Source organism: Nothobranchius furzeri, chromosome 7 (genome assembly GCF_043380555.1).
Source record: "Nothobranchius furzeri strain GRZ-AD chromosome 7, NfurGRZ-RIMD1, whole genome shotgun sequence".
In the NCBI taxonomy this organism is placed as follows: Eukaryota; Metazoa; Chordata; class Actinopteri; order Cyprinodontiformes; family Nothobranchiidae; genus Nothobranchius; species Nothobranchius furzeri.
Window position 1 is genome coordinate 69,960,543 of NC_091747.1, and position 22,976 is coordinate 69,983,518.

The window sequence follows — 22,976 nt, forward strand, 5'->3', positions numbered from 1 at the left end:
GTTAATATACATTAATAGTATATATTAATATCCTCCTCCACTGTCAGGTTGTGTCTGTTTGCAACATTTGTTCTCGGTTTGTAAAAAAAAAAAAAGCAAAGATTTCAATTTAAGGAAGAACTTCAACCGTTTTTGCTAAACCCACATATTCTATCCCAAATGTCCACCTGAGACCCTGAAGAACCTGTGTGTTTTTGGTTAAATCCTCCACCGTTCACCACTTGGTCAATTATTATTATTATTATTATTTTTAACTACCAGAATTCCAACAGCGGGGATAAAATCTGAAATGGAACTGGTCTAATATGGTACCATAGAACTAGCCTAGTATGGTCCCATGGAACTGGTCTACAATAGTCCAATAGAACTGGTCTAGTATGGTCCCATGGAACTTGTCTACAACAGTTCAATAGAACTGGTCTAGTATGGTCCCATGGAACTGGTTTACAACAGTCCAATACAACTGGTCTAGTATGGTCCCATAGTATTGGCCTAGTATGGCCCAATGGACCTGGTCTAGTATGGTCCCATACTACTGGTCTAGTATGATCCCATGGAACTGGTCTACAATACTCCGATAGAAATGTTCTAGTATGGTCCCATGGAACTGGTCTACAATAGTCTAATAGAACTGGTCTAGTATGGTCCCATGAAACTGGTTTAGTATGGTCTAATAGAATGGGTCTAGAATAGTCCAATAGAACTGGTCTAGTATGGTACCATAGTAGTGCTCTAGTCTGGTCCAATATAACTGGTCTAGTGTAGTCCAATAGAACTGGTCTAGAGTAGTCCCATAGAACTAGTCTTGTATGGTCCCATAGAACTAGTCTAGTATGGTCCCATAGAACTAGTCTTGTATGGTCCCATAGAACTAGTCTAGTATGGTCCCATAGAACTAGTCTAGTATGGTCCCATAGAACTAGTCTAGTATGGTCCCATAGAACTGGTCTAGTATGGTCCTCAGACAGGTCTAGTTCTGGTCCTATAAAAGTGGTCAATGCCTGGTTCTTCACCTCCATGGTGTGTTTTAATTTTGCCTCTATTCTGTTTTGCATGGAAGGGTACACACACACACACACACACACACACACACACACACACACACACACACACACACACTGATATATTTATAGATTAATCAATGGAAGTTAGCTCTGACCCCTTTATTTATAATCTCTCTCTCTCTCTCTCTCTCTCTCTCTCTCTCTCTCTCTCTCTCTCTCTCATGCAGAAGTTCATCTGTTTGCTAAAACTGTTTAACATCCTTTAAGGATTTGGACTCACGTTTTTCCCTCACTGTTTTCTTAATCTGCAGCTATTCTTTCCTTGATTTTGTTGATAAAAATCACGTATCTCCTCTGATATCCAGTTTATTCCTCTAAATGAATTAACGAATCCTCAATAACCAAATGTAATAAACTCAACATCAGCAACATATACTTTATGAAAATTTTTCATTTTTGTGAATTAACCCTGAAAAAGTTTCCAGATTATCTTATTAAATTAGTTTTCCTTAGAATTTCAACACCTCTCTCCACAGAGCATTGCCCCATGACTGATAAGCAATAGTCCAGTAAAATATGACGACATCAGGAGGTTGCTGGAATATTCAGGTTTGCAACAATGTCTGCTGATGTGCTTTACCTAAATAACATTATGTAACACAGAAAGGCAGCTCAGCCTCTAATCAGACCTCAATAAACCTACTGAGTTTCTGTTCACACCCTGGCCTCAGACTAGGACTGTCCAACAAATCAGCTCTGTAGCTGAACTTTGGTCTCGGGTCCAAACGATCATGATAACAATAGAAATGATCCTTGAAAATTGTATTAAAAAAAGACTGCTACATTCAAATATGGTTTGCAAATATGCTCTTACCTTATCTCTCCATGCAGCCCATGTGCACTTCCTCTCTGGAAGGGTTTGACTCTAATGCATCTTCAGGTAATTCAATTCAATTAAAAAATACTCTATTAATTCCAGAGGGAAATTGAATGCTGTAGTAGCTCAGAATAATAATAATAATCAAGTCATCAAAGAGTTGTTGTATATTACAATTAAATAGTCAGGACTAGTTAAGATGGCAGAATGAGGGCAAAACACACTGCACACAAATGTGCTGCTGTTGTGCATTCTGTAGTTCTATTTAAGGGCATTAATATTGTTGGACAAAATATTGTCATTCTTACTGCCTTGCTGTTTGGACATCGTAGCGGCTATGTTTTGTTTTGTTGACAGCGGTCTTTCATCTTCTTTTTTCATGTGAATGATTAATCAAGATGAATCAAATTGAACATTTTGCATAATTAGTTGGTGTCTACATGGCTTTAATCTGCTTTCTGAATGTTCCATAAATACTTATTTTCCTCAACCTAAACATCTCTGTGGTGGTTTCTAAAGATTCTGTAAGTTTGAATTACTACTAAATGGCACGACTCTGTTTAAAACGTGAACTCTAAGTTTGGTTTGTCAGCTCAGTGAGTAATATTCATGTTCCACTATTTTTATCTTTAACATAACTTAATTCCTAACTTTTCCCAGTCACCTCAGGCCTAACATGTCTGGACAAATGTTTCTCCCATTGCATTGGGGATATGCAGTTAAAACTTCTTTCCGGAGTATTTATCTTATCCGATGGTACCATTTAGTGGCTGACGAGCATATCACACAAATACTCTGTTGCTCTGGTTTTTTAAGATCACAACTTCACATATCTGTTTATAAATGTGCTTCTGTAGCTGACAAACAGAGCTAAAACACGTTGTTTTACGAGTATTATGTTGTGTTCTTGTATATTTATATTTTAGAGACTTACTTGTCCGTGAAGCATTCATCAGCTCTGCATCAGTGTTGTATTCCATAAATTTTCCTTCAATTTGAAGCAAGTAAGCGGTAGTCTAACGCTATTGGTTAGTTCTGGTCGGCGCTCAGTTTCCTATTGCACGGAGCTCTGCGGGGCAGGGGGCGTGCGTAGCAAAAAAAAAAAAGATATATTGTTTACATTTCATCACAGTACATGATAAGAAAATCACTTTTATGAATTTTTGACAAACCATACATAATTTCCGAAAGGGGAAAACTCTGGAAACAGCTTTAAGTAGTGATATTTGTATTGTAACTCCATAGGCTGGTTATATTACATAATCAATATTATTGTACCCCACCTTTTGCCATTTGCCATGAAACATTCCGAGGGTCCGTCGGATGGTTGAACCTCAGATTCAGGAGGAGCAATGTGGTTTTCATCCTGGCCGTGGAACACTGGACCAGCTCTATACCCTTAGGGGGATCCTGGAGGGTGCGTGGTTTGCCCAACCAGTCTTCATGTGTTTTGTGGATTTGGAGAAGGCGTTTGACCGCGTTCCTCAGGGGACCCTGTGGGGGGTACTCCGGGAGTATGGGGTACCAGGTCCTCTGATACGGGCTGTTAGGTCCCTGTATGACCGTTGTCAGAGCTTGGTCCGCATTGCCGGCAGTAAGTCGGGCTCGTTCCCAGTGAGAGTTGGACTCCGCCAAGGCTGCCCTTTGCCACCGATTCCTTTCATAACCTTCATGGACAGGATTTCTAGGTGCAGCCAAGGTGTGGAGGGCATCCGTTTTGGTGGCCTGAGGATCAGGTCTCTGCTTTTTGCAGATGATGTGGTCCTGTTGACTTCATCAGAACGTGATCTTCAGCTTTCGCTGGAGCGGTTCGCAGCCGAGTGTGAAGCAGCTGGGATGAGAATCAGCTCCTCTAAATCTGAGACCATGGTCTTGATACGGAAAAGGGTAGAATGCCTTCTCTGGGTCAGGGATGAGGTCCTGCCCCAAGTGGAGGAGTTTAAGTATCTCAGGGTCTTCTTCACGAGTGAGGGAAAACTGGAGCGTGAGATCGATAGGCGGATTGGTGCTGCATCTGCAGTGATGTGGGCGTTGTACCGGTCTGTCGTGGTGAAGAGAGAGCTGAGTCAGAAGGTGAAGCTCTCAATATACCGGTCGATCTACGTTCCTGCCCTCACCTATGGTCATGAGCTTTGGGTAGTGACCGAAAGAACGAGATCGCGGATACAAGCGGCCGAAATGAGTTTTCTCCGAAGAGTGGCTGGGCTCTCCCTTAGAGATAGGGTGAGAAGCTTGGTCATTCGGGAGGGGCTCGGAGTAGACCCGCTGCTCCTCCACATCGAGAGGAGCCAGTTGAGGTGGCTCGGGCATCTGTCAGGATGCCTCCTGGACGCCTCCCTGGTGAGGCTTTCCGGGCACGTCCAACTGGGAGGAGACCTTAAGGTAGACCCAGGGCACGGTGGAGGGACTATGTCTCTCACCTGGCCAGGGAACACCTTGGGATTCCCCCGGAAGAGCTGGCCCAAGTGGCTGAGGAGAGGGAAGTCTGGGCCTCTTGCCTTAGGCTACTGCCCCCGCGACCCAACACCGGATAAGCGGATGAAAATGGATGGATGGATGGACATTTTTCGCTGCAACTAGCCTCTGTTACAGAGGACGGGTTCCTTTCCAACAGCGGCGAAGTGTTCCAGAAGAATAAGGATGTGTTTCTCACAATTTCAGTCCATTTTTTTATGCACGCCGCTTCCAGAACAACCTCTGGAGTTCAGATCGGGTCAGACAGGAAGTCAAACATGAAAGCAATGTAAAACATCTGGAAACTTTCAAAATTAGTCATGTGCAGATTTACAGTTGCTTAACTAGTCAAAAAAAGTGTCATTTCCTGTGAAACCTCTGTGGTAAACAGAAGAGAAAATAAACCAGAGGTTTTTGGGTTCATGCAGTCATTTTTCTCCTTGCTTAAGGTGCAAAATCATGTGTGGTGTTGCTATTCTCCAGACCTGCTGTATTCTGCATGTTAAACGCTCCTGGTTGGAAGTTAGCAAGCCCCCACAATGTGAGCTGCTGGCTGAGCTGAAATATTCTAGTGGCCAAACAAAGCGTGTTCTCTGCTCACATGACCCAAAGATGTATCAGATGCTGCCCCCTTGCCCTGTATGAGTGTCTGAAAAATAAACATAATGGTACTTTGCGGATCGATGGGCCCAATGCTTTCATTAACCTCTCGAAGGATCCGGGCGGCGGTACTGTCGGAAGGATTCTGGGTCTTCCAAGCGCATTTTGGAGTAAATTGGCATAAACTCCTTGCCTGGCCCATCTCTCTGCCACCGTACAAATACTTTCCTAACCTTGAAATGCCGGTGGCGGTGACGCTTCATCAACAAAAAAAGTATCGATTTCCTCCATTTCCAGCTCTGTCTCCGTTTTGTTTATTTTCTGACAAGGGGCTGCCATCTTGGGGTCATGTGAGCAGAGAATGCGCTTTGATTGGCCACAAGAATATTTTAGCTCAGCCAGCAACTCAGTAGTGCGCACACGGCGAGTTTTTACCTCCCATGAGGCAGAATACTCAGTGAAAATCAGGCGTGCACGGCGAGGTATCTGCTGAGCAAACGGTCATTTGAGGCCGTTTGCTCAGCAGATTGCTCTCGTGTGCGGCAGGCTTAAGAACTAGCCTCATTTGGCCCTAGGGCTTGGAGTTTGGCATATTCACTCTAGTGATTAGGATTCATCCTGACTGATTACGAGTTTTCTGAATGTGTCCGAAAATGAAACTAAGAAAAGAGCTCATTTTCACATTTTTATTCTATGTTTTCCTATTTTTTCCTTTCGGCTTTCAACTTCCAGATAGAGAGAAAATACTTTGGCTACCATTCAGAGCTGTTTTATTCTGTACCTCTCGGCTGTGGTGGTGAACAGAGCGTAGAAGCTGAAGTCCAATTACATGATATTAAAGTCTTCCTAACTGGTGTATTACATGATCCCCGCAGGCGTCAGCGCTCTTCTAAATATGAGGCGGGTTTTCTGAACTGCTCCGATGTGCTCACTGAATGGTTTTACCTCGGGCCTTGTCATGAGTGGGATGCAAAGCTGTCTCACCCAGCCTGCTGCTGTAGGAGAGGCGGTTTACCCGAGCAGCACCAGAGATTCTTAGATGCTATGTTCGATTTGAAATGTTGATAGTGGTCGGCCGGCCCGCCCCAGGTGGGTTGGCTGTGGAGGATGAGAGAAAGGAAGGGGAGTCTCCCGGCCTTGGAGGCAGCAGCACTCGCTTTGAAATCGGGTCAGTGGCCGTGGTAAGGCGAGCCAGCTCTCCTCTCTCCAGAGACACAAATAGTGAGTTTGATATCCCTCCACAAACTTTTAACCCAACTTCCTCAGGGAAAGCAAATGTCAGTGAAAGAGATGAGTCGGCTCACAGGTGGAGCAGCGAGGGAGAAAGGTTTCTCAATCTGGAGCTTTCACCAATGGCGTCCATCATCAGGATAACGTTCGGCCTCCTACGGACCACATTACTGTTGGTGGTTTGGGCTCTGCCTTTGCTCAATTAAAGGAAACATACTTTACATACTCACAAAAAGTACAGTATGGAATATTTCAATCTGAACACTATGGCTCAACACGAAGCAGATAATCTTCGATATAACTGAAAACAGTTTCAGCTGGCTGCTGCTAAATCCAAGTGTAGCGATGTCAGAGTGGAAAATACAAATACAAACAAGAAGGCTGAACAACTACAGATTACAGCTGAATATTTGTAAAGTTGACCATTTTGTTGCATTTTGAGCATTTGGTGACACTGATGGACTTGGCAGCCATCTTTAAATTGGCTGATTCCAACAGTTGGTAATTTATAGATGTGTTTAGTTAGTTTCTGAGAGTTTAACGTTTTAGCAGGTGATTTAACTATTTTGACTTGACTTAAAGAGACAATGTGTAGTTTTTACCATTAATTTCTGAAAATATCCATCAAAATGTAATAAATGAATGAAGTGATGCCCACTGGTTGAAAAATATTGGCAGCTTTGCAATGTATAACCATAAAAATCAGGTCTAAAATACATGGGAGCGGGTCTAAGGGTGTTTCTCAATGCCAAGGAACCTTGCCCTGATGTCTTGGCCCCTTCCCGGTTGCCTAGGAGATATGTCATCCGGAATCGCCAAGACCGTGTTCTACCGAGGCGTATGCTCTCTGTTTGTTAGCCATTTAGCTAGCTGAGCAAGGATACACGCGAGGTGTCTTGTAGCCTAGCCTTGGTCAAAAATTACCCAGAATACACCGTGGTATTTTCGAAAAGATGGTGGATCAGAAGCCGCCAGGTACGTCGGGGCTAATTTCAAGTTTAAAAGTAAGTCACCTAATTTAAAATGTTTTTTTTAATCCAAAGAAGTTATCTATGGTTTGTTAGTTGCTTAGTAGTTGCAGCTTCGATGGCTAGTGGGTAGTAACTCACTTATATATTTAATTTATCCAATATATACACAATTTAAAAAGTAAAAGGCTCATTATATATTTATTTTGAAACTCATCCATATAAAATATAACGTTATCTCACGTGTCACGTGACGTTACGTGACTGCCGTGGAAGCCGCGGTTATGTGATGTAAGTCTGTTCCATTTATCCGTTTTCTTTTACCGAGGAATGACCGTGTCCTCGTAAGCAAGGCGCCTGGTCTCGCAAAATCACCTCGCAAGGCCAGGTGCCTTGACATTGAGAAACACCCAAATCTCTGGGCAACGCCATATTAGATGCCACGTTTTCTTTAACGGGAGCCCATGAAGACAAAATGCATTTACTGATTTCTTACAAATGGTTTCAAAACTTTCATCATTCTTATATGTTGTTTTTTTACACATTTACCTCTTCACTTGTTTCCAGTGATGAAAGGAAGTCTGATGTGCTTGTTATTTTGCTAAAGTTTGCACTTGGGGCTTTTTGACCCTAATGGGCATCCATTGGTAAGGTCTTTCTCCAACAAAAAAATACTGCTTGCTTGCAACGATTCAGGTATCTACTGTCCCCTATCGCCAGGAAAAACACACACTGTCACTTTAATTTAATCAAAACGTCTTGATTTTCTAGTATTGACTATTTGGTTTGACTCTGGGTACATCCCAAGCTAACGACAGGCCCTTTAGTAACTCATGGAGCTCTCATCTGAAAGCCTTATTCATTTCTAACAGACCGGTGGGATATCAGAGGTATTTAACCTCCTGTGGGGTCGTGTGAGACTTTAGCGTTATTGAAGTTGAATAGAGGTCGTTGGCTTACCCAGCCATGACATGCCTGATGGGGTTCACACGATGAGGCTTGTTTGAGAACGTTTGTGGTCTAAAAGGAACCAGGAGAGAATAAACCTTTCCACGTGATGGCACTGATGAACAGAGGAACTCGTCTATTACTAAATGTGAGTTAGAAACTCTTTCAGGGTACTCTGGTTTGGTCTTCTTTCTCATGGCTGGTAGAAAGTGATGGAGTACAAACAAAGATATTTACTCCCCTTCTTTCTTTCATTAAATTATTTGATGATATTTTTGTCTGACAAGAAAGAAAGAAGGAAAAGAAAGAGAAAAATCTTTTATATAGCGCCTCTCAACATAAAAATTGTGAAGTGCTTCACAATAACAAAAAATTTCATGTAAAAATTTTTTTTTTAATTTTCATTTAAAAATATGGGTAAAACTAGAAGAAAAAATTGTGATAAAATATAAGGAAAGAGAAAATAAATTGAAGAGAGGGAAATCAGTGGATTGCAGGTAAAGGCGGAATAAGAGCAGAATAAGGAAAGGGTGGTGACGAAGGTCACACAAAAGCCTGAACAGGTGAGTTTTCAACAGCTTTTTAAAGGAGACCACTGAGTCCACTGATCTCAGGCTCAGGGGGAGAGAGGTCCAGAGTCTGGGAGCCACAGCATCAAGTTATCCGCCACCTTTGGTCTTTAGCCTGGTGCTGCACAACCAGTAGGCTTTGGTCACTGGACCTCAGGGGCCTGCTGGGGGTGTAGGGCCTGAGAAGATCACCAATGTAAGATGGTGCTTGTCCATGTAAGGCCCTATAGACCAGAACCAGGATCTTGAAATGAACCCTGAAGTTGACTGGCAGCCAGTGAAGCTGGAGGAGAAGCGGGGTGATGTGGGTGTGTTTGGAGGACTTGGTCAGAAGCCGAGCACAGGCGTTCTGAACCACCTGTAGACGGTTCAGGGAGGTTCTGCCCAGACAAATGAAAAGAAGTATATCCCAAGAAGTGATGTATTGACAAAAGTACTTTAAGTGTCCTGAAAGGTGTGGAACACTTGTTTAATCAATCCATTTGCAGTGGTCTCTAGTAGGAACAAATGCCTTGGAAGTCGTACTTTGGGGAACAAAGCTCCGGTGCACCAGTTTTCCGTGCACAACATCTCATCTGTCAGTCAAGCAGTCCTTCCTTGTCCGACCACAACTTTCTATCATTCCTTCAGATGCACTGTGTCTGCCAGAACCAGCATTGCCAACATTAGGATGTACCTTAAATAACATTTTATTTTATTACTTATCTACTCTATTTTAATGATTTTATGTTGTCTGATGTTTGCTGTCTGCAACTATCTAGACTGGCCTGCCAGACACGTCCTGTTTAATTCTGCACAGAAAAAAAGTCTGGTAACACAGGCAGAGAGGCACATGAGGGGCGGGACTAGGCAGCTCAAAAATAACCAATCAGAGAAAAGACGGAAATGCCGACTGTACCCCACGACGCTGTAGTTTTTTAGCTGTAGTAAAAAAAGGAGTCTGGCAACGGCGCAAACATCTTTTATTTTTTTTTAGAAGAAAGGCTTTTAGCACTTCTACTTGTTGTGGTTTTAAAGACATTTAAGTCATTTAGAACAGAGGAAAGAGCCGCAGCGAACTCCGCCGCTGTCTTCGTTGTTTATGAGAAACTGAGCGCCGCTGTGTGTGACGTGCGCGACGCTGTAGTTTTTGTTAGCTGTAGTCGAAAATGGCGTCTGGAGACGGCGCAAACATCTTTCTTTAGATGAAAGGCATTTAGCACTTGTACTTGTTGTTTTAAAGACGTGTCCAAGTCATTTAGACCAGAGGAAAGAGCCGCGGTGAACTCTGCTTCAGTCGCCATGTTCGACAAACTTGGCGTTATGGTGTGTGACGTAGCTGCTCAGCGCTGATTGGCTCGGTTAGAATTCTCAGGGGGTGGGGTTATTTGAACAGGAGAGTCCCCAGACCCTTTCTCTGTGCAGAATTAAACAGAGGAGGAGTCTGGCAGGCCAGGCTAATAATTATCTGTATGTTTAATTATCTTAACTTTTTTTCTGTCTCGACTACTAATGTCATAAAACCGTCAGATCTGCTCTCTGCAGCTGTTGGGCAGAGATTCTGAGCTGTATTCTCAAGAAAGTTTAAAGAGCAAGTCACCCCCTATAAGAAACTTACTTCACTCCCACTTCCTGTTTGAAAAATGCAACAAATGCTGTTGCCTTGCAGACCGAGAGGGCGGAGCCGCAAACCAATACACACACACACAGGCTCACAGCAACACTGTGACATCATAAGGACCAGTTTACATCATAGCATACCTCTTAGCCAATAGCGATGACAGATTTAAATTCAAACGCAGTGCAGAGTTTTTACCTGACAACGGCACAACACTGCCAGTTTTAGGCAGAATATTTAAATTTTAACTAAGATGCACTGAAGTACCAAATTATTGACTACATGTGTCTACAGCACGATTAGACACTCGTTTATTTAGTTTATCAGCAAAAAAAGTTGATTTGTAGGTGACTTGCTCTTTAAAAAACTTCTCAAAGTGAAGTTTAAAATTTATTGTATTTCGAGTCGTGGGAGGGGCCTCAGGGCCATGGTGATAGAATTGTTTACACATCCATAGAATTATACAACACATTTCCTCCAAAGGCTCGGTCAATGGGGACGTCTGGAACCTGTCTCAAAACATTCTCCAGTTAGTTTCAATGTGCCAGAAAGTTTCAGAAATGAGAGGCAAATGGTAAAGCGAAGGTTTCCCTGTTAGCAAGTTAAACATAACAAAGACGCTTCATTAATTGGCTGTGATTTGCACAGACCACCTGACACAGAAAGGTGCTGAGGGTGGAATGGTCTGGACCTGATGGGACCTGTCCACTGAGACGACCTGAACATGAACTCTTTCACAGAAATGTCACGCTGAAAGAGATTATAAAGCATTCAGTCTGTCCTTTTGGGAGGTAAAACAGCCTTAGAGAGACTCAGATAGGATCCATAGGTGGTAACAACATTGGCTCAGTGGTTGATTGAATGTTTGCAGACTGCAGCATGTACATCCTCAGTCCTCTCAGACTGGTCAAGCCGGGCGTACACTGTGCGACTTTTTCACTCGTAGCACTCGGCTTCAGCTCAAACTGTACGACTTCCTCGCAGGGCAGATCTCACGAGTCATGTGCTCACACTGTACGACCCAGTTCTCGGATGCGATCTGACTGCTCACACTGTATGTCTGGTAGCAACACGTCGGCCCTAAAAATATGCTAAAAATAGCAGTTTTTACTCAACACGTCAGACTTTTTTGTCTTGTTTTGCCTGTTGTCCTTCGGGAGTGCTGCAGGAGGACACACAGGGATTTATGGGGGTTGGATGAGGAAAACGAAATAAAGAAAGTAAATCTGTGTTTAGTGATCAGTTTAATTTGACACGAACACGACAAACACGCTTTCTTGACAATCTTTGTGAGTAAAATAACGTGTAGAAGTTAAAACGAACAACGTGTGTTATTAGGGAAATAGCGGGTGAGCGGTGTTGATACAGGATTGCGCATGCGCCGTGAGCGGTTCTGATACTTTTTGGGTCGCAGCTGCTCGCAGCGCCGCTTCAACAGTGCGATATCCTCACGAGGGACGAGCGAAATATCAAACACACCAGAAGTCCGTGCGAGCTCACGATTGCTGATCGGTAGCTGGTCACGTGGTGTTAATCGCCTCTCGTAACCCCTGTACACTACACGACGCTCGGCGCAAAACTCGCCTCGATCTCGTGGATTCTCGCACGAGTGAAAAATCGGCTCAAAAAAGTGAAAAAGTCGCACAGTGTACGCCCGGCTTTAGTCTGTTTAAGGAAAAGATTTTAAAACTCTGTCCCAGCATCTGAAACAGAGATGTCCTTGTTTTATTGTTTCCTTTCTTCTGAGTATTCACCCCAGCTGACCTTGGATCTGGAGCCATTCTCCTGCCCAAGCATGTTTTTAGTTGCTGCTAATGTTGCACAAAGCTGTGCTAATTTTCTTTAACATTTGCTTCCTCATCATGTGAGAAACTCTGATGATAAAGACTCTGACTGGATTCTGAGAGGACTGCATAGCAAATATGTTTGATTTAACTTTTTAATGTTCCAAGAAGAGGTTCTTCTTTAAACAATTCAGCAACACCTGATGGCTAACAGTAGGGATGTCTCGTTCTGATACTGATATCGGATATCGGCCCAAAAACACTATCGGATTATATCGGACTGCATCAAAAATCTCTGATATTATGTTTATGTATTTAGCAGACGCTTTTGTCCAAAGCGACTTACAAGTGATAATCGGCATATTGCCCTTGAGGCTAACAACAACAACAACAACTTGACATCAGTCATGGAGAGGAGGGAACAAGGAGTGGACAGTAGAGAGGGGGACAAGGTGCTAGTTAAGAAGATGCTCTCTGAAGAGCAGGGTCTTCAGGAGTTTCTTGAAAATTGAAAAGGAAGCCGCTGTTCTGGTAGTGCTTGGAAGGTCATTCCACATTTGTGGAACGATGCATGAGAAGAGTCTGGATTGTCCTGAGCGTGGTGTAGGCACTGCTAGCCGACGATCCTGTGATGACCGGCAGTACGTATAAGCAGTACGTTCCGCTTTAAATTCCATTCCAGCAGCGCCCAGATCCACAGTGTGTGCTTGCAAAGTAGCAAAGAACATAATCGGCCATGTGGCTGTATTTTTCGTCTGAAGTGCCGAAGTCCAAAAAAGACAGTTTGGCTGGCAGTTTTCAATTCAATTCAATTCAAAAATACTTTATTAATCCCAGAGGGAAATTGATTGCTGTAGTAGCTCAGAATAATAATAATAATCAAGTCATCAAAGAGTTGTTGTATATTACAATGGCTGTTGGCAGGAAGGATCTCCAGTAGCGGTCAGTGTTGCAGCCAAACTGAAGAAGCCTCTGACTGAAGACACTCTTCCGTTGTCGGACAGTCTTGTGAAGAGAACGCTCAGGGTTGTCCATCATTTTCTTGATTTTCTGGAGAATCCTTCTTTGCATTATCTCCTCCAGCGGTTCCACAGTCATCTCCAGAACAGAACCAGCCTTTTTTATTAGGCTGTTTAGCCTTTTCAGGTCCCTGCTTCTGATGCTGACCAGCACCTGATTTATCATTGCCCGTTATGATCGATGGAAGAGATGGTTTGAATTTCCGCTTTCTCTGACTCCGTTTTGCTCCCGCTCTGCACCCACGCTTCTTGCGTTTTAGCTCATTTGGGATTTGTGGCTTCAGTTGAGGTATTATTTCAACCTTTCCAATGTTAATTGGCTACTTCCAATTGTAAACCAGTTTGTTACCATGGTTACGCATCATAACAAATGCTCAAAAAGTGAAAAAAGTGAAAAAATTGCAGTAAAAATCCTCTAACATATAGTCAACAGAGCTACTCCAACATGCAGCCACCCAGACCAGCGCAGTTCCGGAATGAGTTTTGAGGTTTTGGGAACTTGTGCACGACAAGTGTTGCACAAGTTTCCCCCGGTGGAACAGAACCGGGAAAGATGAATACGTCCAACCTCATTGTGCGTTTGAAGCAGGATCACAAAACAATACATGAGGATTTTTGCAGTGTGTGAAATTTAAACCTTAGACAATCAACTTGTAGCGGTTGGTCAGTGAACAATATTGTGTGTTTTTCCTTATGTCCCTAACCTCAGCTGTTCACATTTGTGCAACCAAAGGTTAATGAAAACTTGAGTCTCTCTAAGGCTTTTGTTTTCTGTTTGAGTAAAATCACCTGATCACCTTTTATACATCCCACACTATGAAATAGGTAAACGTATGTATGATTTGTGCTGATATCATATCGGATTGATGTCGGTATCGGTCAATACTGAAGGCTGCAATAACGTATCTGTATCGGAAGTGAAAAAAGGTGTATTGGCACTTCCCTAGCTAACAGTCTGTCAGGAGAAATTTAAAGTAAAGATGAAAACAATAAAGCGCTGACAACAGGCCTCGTGTTTAAGATGTATTTGTTGGCAGATGTTTCTTAAAGCTTTCATAGCAAATCTGCTAACAAGCTAGGTTTAACTTCAGGACTCATATCCTTCTACAAGCCGTTTGAAAATGCCCCTAACTGTGATGTCACAATAGGGAAAACTGTAACGGAGGCTCCTCTACTCCTCCTCCCAGATATTGGGAGCTCTTCACCTCATAGCAGCCAATCTGGGAATGGGTAGGTGTGGCCAGCTCCAGCTTATTTTTTTAAGTGACAGAGCTTTGAAATGGCTCATTCTGGAAGTCACTGAAAATGTTAAGAATCAAAATGCTGAAGTTGCGTTATGTGAGACGGGTTGTGATCAAATACCTTCATGAACATGTTTTGTATCAACCATATGACACTTATTTAACCAGAGAGTTCCCTTTGAGATTGGTTTTTTGCTGTAATTAGAACCAAGACAGGAAGCCTTGTGGGTGTATACAGTTACCAGGAATAATCAGTGTGAAGTCCTCTGGGATGTGTGTGACATTTAACAGCCTGTGTCACGTGCTGTTGTCCATATGACTGGTGCTTCACTCTGAAAACTGGTTTTACTGTTGACAGCTCAGGAGAGATGTTGGTTGGTTCAAGCAAACAACGTCTCAGAGGCAGGTTCATTGTGGCCTCCACCACGCCCACATTCACGGGCTTCTGTTGGACAGCTATGCAGCCCGACCTGTTCCTGTCACCTGAGTTCCTTTATTGTCCCGTAGAAAAGCAAATAGACTTTTATACTCGCTCATTAAACCCCGACAACACGGAGGAGAAACAATGAGTTAGAGACAGACTAACAGAGCAGCAGCTCATTCTTTTCTGGGCTTTGCTTATTATTCACTCTCTGTGGGCATTCCTCTTTTTTTCCTGGTTTAATGCAGCTTAAGAGCTAATGTGCCAGTGTGGCGGATCTGATGCAGGGATAAAAGGTTTAAAAAACCAACACAGATGTGTGTGTGGCTCAGACCAAAAGCCCTTCGGCATTAATGCTCACTGGAATGTCTCGTGTAAGAGAAACGGGAAAAAGAACAACAGCCCCTGTGCGATTCGCAGGGGAGCTTCAAGTGTGAAAAAACCCGTTAGACCATCCAGAGCTTTGATCACTCACCTGACATTTTGCTGTTGAACCCTGAAGTATCTGAATGACTTTATTAACTTTGTCATCAATTAATCTTTTATTTTGCATTTATTAGATTTTTACATCACCCGTTAAAAATTAATTTCACCAATTTGATTTTAAATATAAAGCATTATAAACAATACTCACCAATAGGTGTATGGACATTTTTTGTCATGATTATTGTGGAAAAATATGATGGTTAACATTATTATTATTATTGTTATTGGCTATATTCATCATGCATCATTTTATAGACATTTCAACATTGATCTTGTTGTACTAAACAGATGGGTTAATATTAGTCTGCAGGACGACAACATGATGCACCTAGCATAGCCTTTCTAAGCTAGCACAGAGGATCCTGTTCATTATTGCACTGACCTAATACAGAGTATCTGCGGGTCCTTAAAAAGTCTTAACGTCTTAAATTAGCTTTTCCAAATTTAAGGCCTTTAAAGTCCTTAAAAATGACAAATAATCCTTAAATACAGTTTTCAAAGGTCTTAAATTAACAAAGACCCAATAAACAAGATTCTTTTGTTTTCCTGAATTTCTAGTTAGTCTTCAGCATTTTTTGTGTATGATGTTGGCGTAAGCGGAACCGTACTCATTCAGTTGGTTGTGAAAGGGGCTGTTTTTAGATGAGATTAGCTGGTTAAGCTAGTGGGAGCTTGCGCCATGGGGAAGTGCAAGTTTAATGGTAACTGGATGGCTAATCCTGCGTTCGCGATGTGGTTAGCACCGGTTCCAGGCAATAGCTGGAAATTATAGCTTAAGTTTCATTTTAAAAATAGCTTAAATTTGGTCAAAGTGGCCTTAAAAAGGTCTTAAAAAGTCTTAAATTTGGCTCCCTTAAACCTGCAGATACCCTGCTAATGCTAGTTAATCTTTCACAATTTAAGATATAAGCTAGGCTCTTATTGTGAAAAGGGTTTTCAAAGTAAAGTAAAAACTGATTTTAAGGACTGAGACCACCTGTTATGTTGATTTTCTGCCTGGTGAGCCATATGTAGATGTATAGTCTGATCACGACCTGTAGACGGCGCTCAGTGGTGGAGCGGAATTTATGATGGTCTCGTCTCTGCACACGATCGGCAGGGGCGTGTCCAGGGGGTGGCCTGGGGTAGCACATGCTACCCTTGGAATCTGACTGGCCACCCCACTGAATTTCCTTCAAATAGAATTGTCCACAAAAAGCTTGGGGTAAAAAAGAAAAAGCATAAACATTGGTGCCACCCATGCACAAAGAAGTGCACCACCTGGGCCACCCCATTTTAAAAGATCTGGCTACGCCACTGACGATCGGACAGCGCCAGCACCAATCGCTGCTACGGACAACATGACATATTCATTAAAATCAGGAAAAAAGACAGTCGGCATTACATCATCGGAAAACAAGACACAAATACATAGTATTTTCTAAATAAAGGACTAAAGTCCCTTTGTCTGCTCTCGTCTCTAAGAAAAGCCAATGTCTAAATCGTCTAAAGATGATTCCAAAGCTGTTTCAAATGCTGTTCCTGAGTCAACGCCATCTTTGTATTTCTCCATTGCAGCTCTATATTCTATATTCCTAGGCTAGACACTTAATATTATAGATTCCTAGGCTAAACATTTTACATTTTAAAAGATAATTTAATAAAAATCTCAACACACAAAAATAATTTAAAAACAGTCTGACTAAAGATAAGCTCTCTCTCTCTGGAGGCTGAAAACACTCCAGTGATCTCACGCTTCTGCCTCCGGTCAAATCAAATATTATCTTTTGAAAATGGCTCCATCACCAAATTAGTTTGAATGGCAAATGAAATAGAAAAAATAATAATTGTAGGTACACTTTACCACAGCAAGCAATAACATAGGTAACCACTTCCTGTACAAACATTACATGGAGATAATAATTTAAATAATTGGTTTGGTTTTTGAAACTTCTGTCATGAAACTGAGAAGTCAGACATTAACACATTTGAATTTCATGATTTTTTTTGCGTGCCCACTTGTTAGCTCTCTCCCAGTTTTTACCCATAATGCCCAGCAGCGATCAGCTCTGCTGCTTCATATCTGACTGGACTGAAGGTTCTGGCAGCAGCGGATAGAGCGCCTCTACCGCCTCCTCTGAAGCCGATAAACCGTCCATCACAATTTGTGACATTAACTCTGCTATTCCTCTAGTTCAATACCCCCCCCCCCCCCCCCCCCCACACACACACACACACTTACACACTTACAGCCGTTGTTGCCTGCCAGGCCAGATTTGGCTGTCAGAGCTCTGCGTTCAGCTCTGGTCCAAGGTTGCTTGTTATTCTTGTTTTATTTTCCGGCTGTGATTTGGCTCTGCTGGCATCACCATAGTAACTGCCTGGCTGGCTGCACTTGGCGCTGCTCGAAACGAAGTGGGTACATGAAACGCCCCCGGGGACGGGTCTGAGATCAGAGAAAGGTACATTGTTTTGGCAACAATGGCTGGATACCAGTGAAGGAAGTTTTACCAGTTTGTGGAGACAAAACCATGTGGTCTCTTTGCTCTCTGATTTATGGCTAATGGAACAAAGAACGGACAGGAAAAGGGTCTGTGGTGGTTGCAGAGCAGAGTTGTGGAGTCCACGGTTATCTCCCAGCTCGCCTTGTGACCGTAAGCCAGCTTTGAATGGGCCGAATTAGCAGCTGCCTGGAGCTGAAAGAAAAGAGGTGACTCAGCTGCTTTAGTGCACGGGCAGCATTTCTTTCATTCTTCCCCTTATCTGTCTGTGAGTCGGCTGTACTTGGCTCACCCCCCCCCCCCCCCACCCCACCCCCCCCACCCCCAGGTCTGAGCAGGAGTGTAGAGTAACCTGAACATTAATCATAGTCTCTGTTAGCTCTGTGGCGTTTGGACAGCATGTCTGTGCCATCATTTCATTTTAACGAGAGTTTTGGCATTACATGTTCATGTATCTAAGATGGATTCATACAGTTTCACTAGTTGGGTCAGCATTTTTGGCCTGAAACTAAAAATCTGACTATTGTGGCTTTGTTTACCTCATCACTTTAAATATCCTCTAACTGCATATTTAACTCGTTCACTGCCAATGACGACTAAAGTTTTAGATCCAACCGTTCACTGCAAAATGACGGCTAAAGTCGTCATTTGCATTTTTTACTGTTTGAGCATCAGAACGAGCCCCCGCGTTGAGAGAACAAACATCTCAGCCCTGAAGCCGATCTTCATCCGCATACGTCACACGTCACATGATCAGGAAGCAATTATAATTATAAATGAGGTTGGGTCCGAGGAGAGGTCCCAGTCAGAAATAAAGCAAAATTGGTCCGGCATAAAATTAAATATGAAAAAACATAGAGTAATGGACTGGATGCCCCATTCTGTCATCATTTGAAGTTTAAGGAGTTGTATTCATGATCTGTTAGGAGATTTGTTCTTGTATTGAAATGTTTGTTGTCTGAGTGCAGAGCTGTCTGTCAGTCCGGTTACCTTGGTAAGGCATAGATGATCAGGGAGCAGAGGAGGATCTGGGGGGGTTCTCATAGTTCTACCACTAGAAGGTCTTTGCACGCATGTTCTGAGCTGTTATTATATCGAGGAACATTTTCATGCACAAGTACAAAATTATGAATACCACACCGTGCGTTAAATAGTTCCAGTGCATGAAATACGCACAGATCTGTTGGTAAGCACTGTTCCGGTCTGTGATGTCACAAAAGGGGGAAGTTGAAAAAAAAAAACACCTCATATGTGCAGGAGAGCTGCTGCTGGAGGAGCAGCAGCTCAGAGAGAGAGAGAGAGAGAGAGAGAGAGAGAGAGAGAGAGAGAGAGAGAGAGAGAGAGAGAGAGAGAGAGAGAGAGAGAGAGAGAGAGAGAGAGAGAGAGAGAGAGAGAGAGAGAGAGAGAGAGAGAGAGAGAGAGAGAGAGAGAGAGAGAGAGAGAGAGAGAGAGAGAGAGAGAGAGAGAGAGAGAGAGAGAGAGAGAGAGAGAGAGAGAGAGAGAGAGAGAGAGAGAGAGAGAGAGAGAGAGAGAGAGAGAGAGAGAGAGAGAGAGAGAGAGAGAGAGAGAGAGAGAGAGAGAGAGAGAGAGAGAGAGAGAGAGAGAGAGAGATTGATTTAGTGCCTCTCAAGATAAAAAAAAGAAAATGTAAAAAAGGATTAAATTGAGAATAGTGATTAAAAATGTAAAGAAAGGGAGAGAGAAAATGAACAGGAAAAAGGAAAATATATTGATCCCAGGAAAGGCGGAGCTGGTAGAAAGAGCAGAATAAGAAGACTGTGATGAAGGTCACACATAAACCAGCTTGAACAGGTGTGTTTTCAGCTGCGTTTTAAAGGAGACCACTGAGTCCACTGATCTCAGGCTCAGGGGGAGAGAGGTCCAGAGTCTGGGGGCCACAGCAGCAAGTTATAGGTCACCTTTGACCTTTAGCCTGGTGCTGCACAACCAGTAGGCTTTGGTCACTGGACCTCAGGGACCTGCTGGGGGTGTAGGGCCTGAGAAGATCACCAATGTAAGATGGTGCTTGTCCATGTAAGGCCCTAAAATAGTTGGGTATGGGTGGGCGTGGCCAGCTCTCTCATTTGCTAAAAGTGACACACTGAAACGGCTCGTTCTGGAAGTTACTGAAACTGTCAAGGATAAAAATCGCTTCATGAGAAGGATTTGGTGCAAACATGTTTGTTTCTACTGTGGAACTATTATAACTAAAGAATAAAAGTCACGATGTGTCTCCTTTAACTCATTGCTATAAACGAAGGTCACCTCTGGCCCAAAACTGTGGAACAAACTCCCGCTAGATATTAAACAGTCTGGAGTTTAAAGCTAAACTGAAGCAATATTACAAATCTAGTTCATTTTATACTTTTTTTGTACTCTTTTGGTTTTATTGTTATTTTTCTGGTAATATTCTTGGAACGTTTTTATGCATTTTTAATTTTTAGGCAATATGCGCATTTTTTTTGTTTTTAGTGTTTTATGACATCTGTTTTTTTAGTATGGTCTTATTGTCGTCTCTAATTTGAATGTATATGATTCAGGATTTTATCTTGAATTGCACTTTAAGCAGCCTTGGCTGGCGGCATTAGGGCGCTTTATAAATAAATAAAACTGAAATGAAATCTCTAACAGATATTAGACAGCTGTGCTATACAGACGTGTAGAAGCTCTTTCAGATCCAGCACACGTTTTTTGGGCTAAACAAGTTAATCGTCTATTAAATCCACATCTGAGTCCTCGCCAACTTCTGCTGAACTATTAACTTTAATGGGTATGTGACTCAAGCGTGTTGAGTGCTGCCTGTTCTCATTAACTATATTCTAGTATGAAGATGTGCTTCTATTTATATATTTTATGTGTTTAACACAACACTGATATTTTAAACTATTAACATTTATGGCCCCAAACAGAATTAACTGGAGATTAATACACGCCGAAAGCTGACGCACATCCTCTGGTTCCCGTCACACATAATCTAAGCTCTTGTTGTTTTTATTCAACAGAGGAACAATAAAGAACAGCAGAAGTGGGAACAACACAAACGGTCTCTGGGTGCAGAAGGACAGACAGGCCAGATTAAAGTCACTCAGATGGACAAACTGATTGCATTTTGATTATTTAATCAGTCTGAAGTTTTTACTTAGGAACTTTCCTTTTTACCATCAGTAAGAAAACAAATCCAACAGGCTCTCAGTGAAATAAAGTTGTGAATATTTCAAATTTTTAGAGTGAAAATAGCTCGCCGAATGCCTAAACATGCATTCTGATAAAACCAAATTCCATGCATGTGGATGTGTTTGGATATTTATTAGAATTTCCCATGATTTACTGCGAGTTCAGATCCTCAGAGGAACCACAACTCTTCTCTTTTTGTAGAAACACTGAGGAAATCCATTTTTAACGTGGCTATTTTAAGATGTTATAATCAGCTTTTAAGCTTTTATCAGTTTAAGTGAAGCATTAATGTCGAATTAAAGTGACTGTATTAAATTATGCTCAGCTTGTAAGTCAGCCTCTTGGCACTAGTCGTGCTTTTCAGGCTTGTTTCCATCTCAGGAACGTTGCTAAGCTGAGTCTCATTCTGTCTCAGTTCTCCACACCTTCATCTCCTCACGCTTAGACTACTGTAACTCTCTTTTCACGTGTCTGAGCAGAACCTCCCTGAACCGTCTACAGGTGGTTCAGAACGCCTGTGCTCGGCTTCTGACCAAGTCCTCCAAACACACCCACATCACCCCGCTTCTCCTCCAGCTTCACTGGCTGCCAGTCAACTTCAGGGTTCATTTCAAGATCCTGGTTCTGGTCTACAGGGCCTTACATGGACAAGCACCATCTTACATTGGTGATCTTCTCAGTCCCTACACCCCCAGCAGGTCCCTGAGGTCCAGTGATCAAAGCCTACTGGTTGTGCAGCACCAGGCTAAAGGTCAAAGGTGACAGATCATCTGCTGCTGTGGCCCCCAGACTCTGGACCTCTCTCCCCCTGAGCCTGAGATCAGTGGACTCAGTGGTCTCCTTTAAAAAGCAGCTGAAGACTCACTTGTTCAGGCTTTGGTGTGACCTTCTTCACCACTCTCTCTTTATTCTGCTCTCCCCACCTATTCCACCTTCCTCAGGATCCACTGATTTCCCTCTTTCTTATTCACTCTCTCTCTTTCTTAACATTTTTTCTTTTAAATCGCAATTGCTTATTTTTGCTCATTTTATATATATTTTTAAACATTTTCTAAATGCTTTTTTATATTTTAACATTTTTTTATTTTTTGTTTTTGTGAAGCGCCTCGTGATTTTTATCTTGGGAGGCGCTATAGAAATGATATTTTCATCTTTTCTTCTTCTTGTTATATGTGTGTTGCAAACCGTGCTTTTTATATGCAGATGATAAACTTCTCAGAATTCAGGTGGAAAATCTAGATACCAAACCACTTCTCTGTAAATACAAACGGTGTTTGTCAAACTAATGTTCCTTTAGAAACCGCCTTCTGAGAAACCCTAGTTTGGTGACTTTACTTACTCCTAAAAGCCTGGTTGGCTTGGATGTTTCCTGAAGAAGCCAGGAGCTGTCGGCCTCGGCTCACCTAATTCACACTCTCAGTGGGAGACGTCGTCTCCTCCTGCAGGACACCGACAGCATCAAGCTGCTACTGGGAGCTTTAAATATGGACACTGGAACATCCCGGTGGGGTTTCTAACTTATGGAACACAAACTTGAGAACGTGTTTATTAAAAAAATGTAAGGAAACGTCTGAATGGTGCCAATCTCGAAGCCCGAATAAAACAAATTTCAAAGAAATGAGTGAAAAGATAAATATGCTAATAGGTGTCTCAGGATTATTTGATGTTCTCCAGATTTATTATTTCTATATTTATCTTTAGTTCTGTTTTCTTTAGAACAAACTAGAGCAGCACTTTGCATGAAAGTGAGACTGATTAAACATCCTTCCCTCAGATTTCTGAGCTGTTTCCTAACACTGTCCTCTCTCATCATACGGAAAATCTATTTGAATAGATTTGAAAATTCAAACCTAGTAAAGCACCGAGCTGTGACCGACGGTGATCAATGAATGTGACAACGCTCTTTGAACAGTTCCAGAGTCTCGCCGTATGTAGGCTGGAATTTTTAACATTCGCCATTAAAACAAATCGTGGGACAAACGTTCTCAAGATAGTCTCAAAGTGTTTTCATACATTTTGGACCATGTCAGGAAGTCATGTAGCCTAGTGAACTAGACCAAATTCTTGCTTTGCAAAGTTTGGTCTAGGCACGCTCCATTGGAACCTCCGCAGCTCCTACCAGGA

General features: G+C 42.5%; 1 protein-coding gene across 2 annotated transcripts in view; it reads left to right on the forward strand.

Annotated features, from left to right (window-relative positions):
* Window positions 1–22,976, forward strand: part of usp43a (ubiquitin specific peptidase 43a) — a 189,145-nt gene that overhangs the window by 16,735 nt on the left and 149,434 nt on the right. The gene's annotated exons all lie outside the window — the stretch shown is intronic.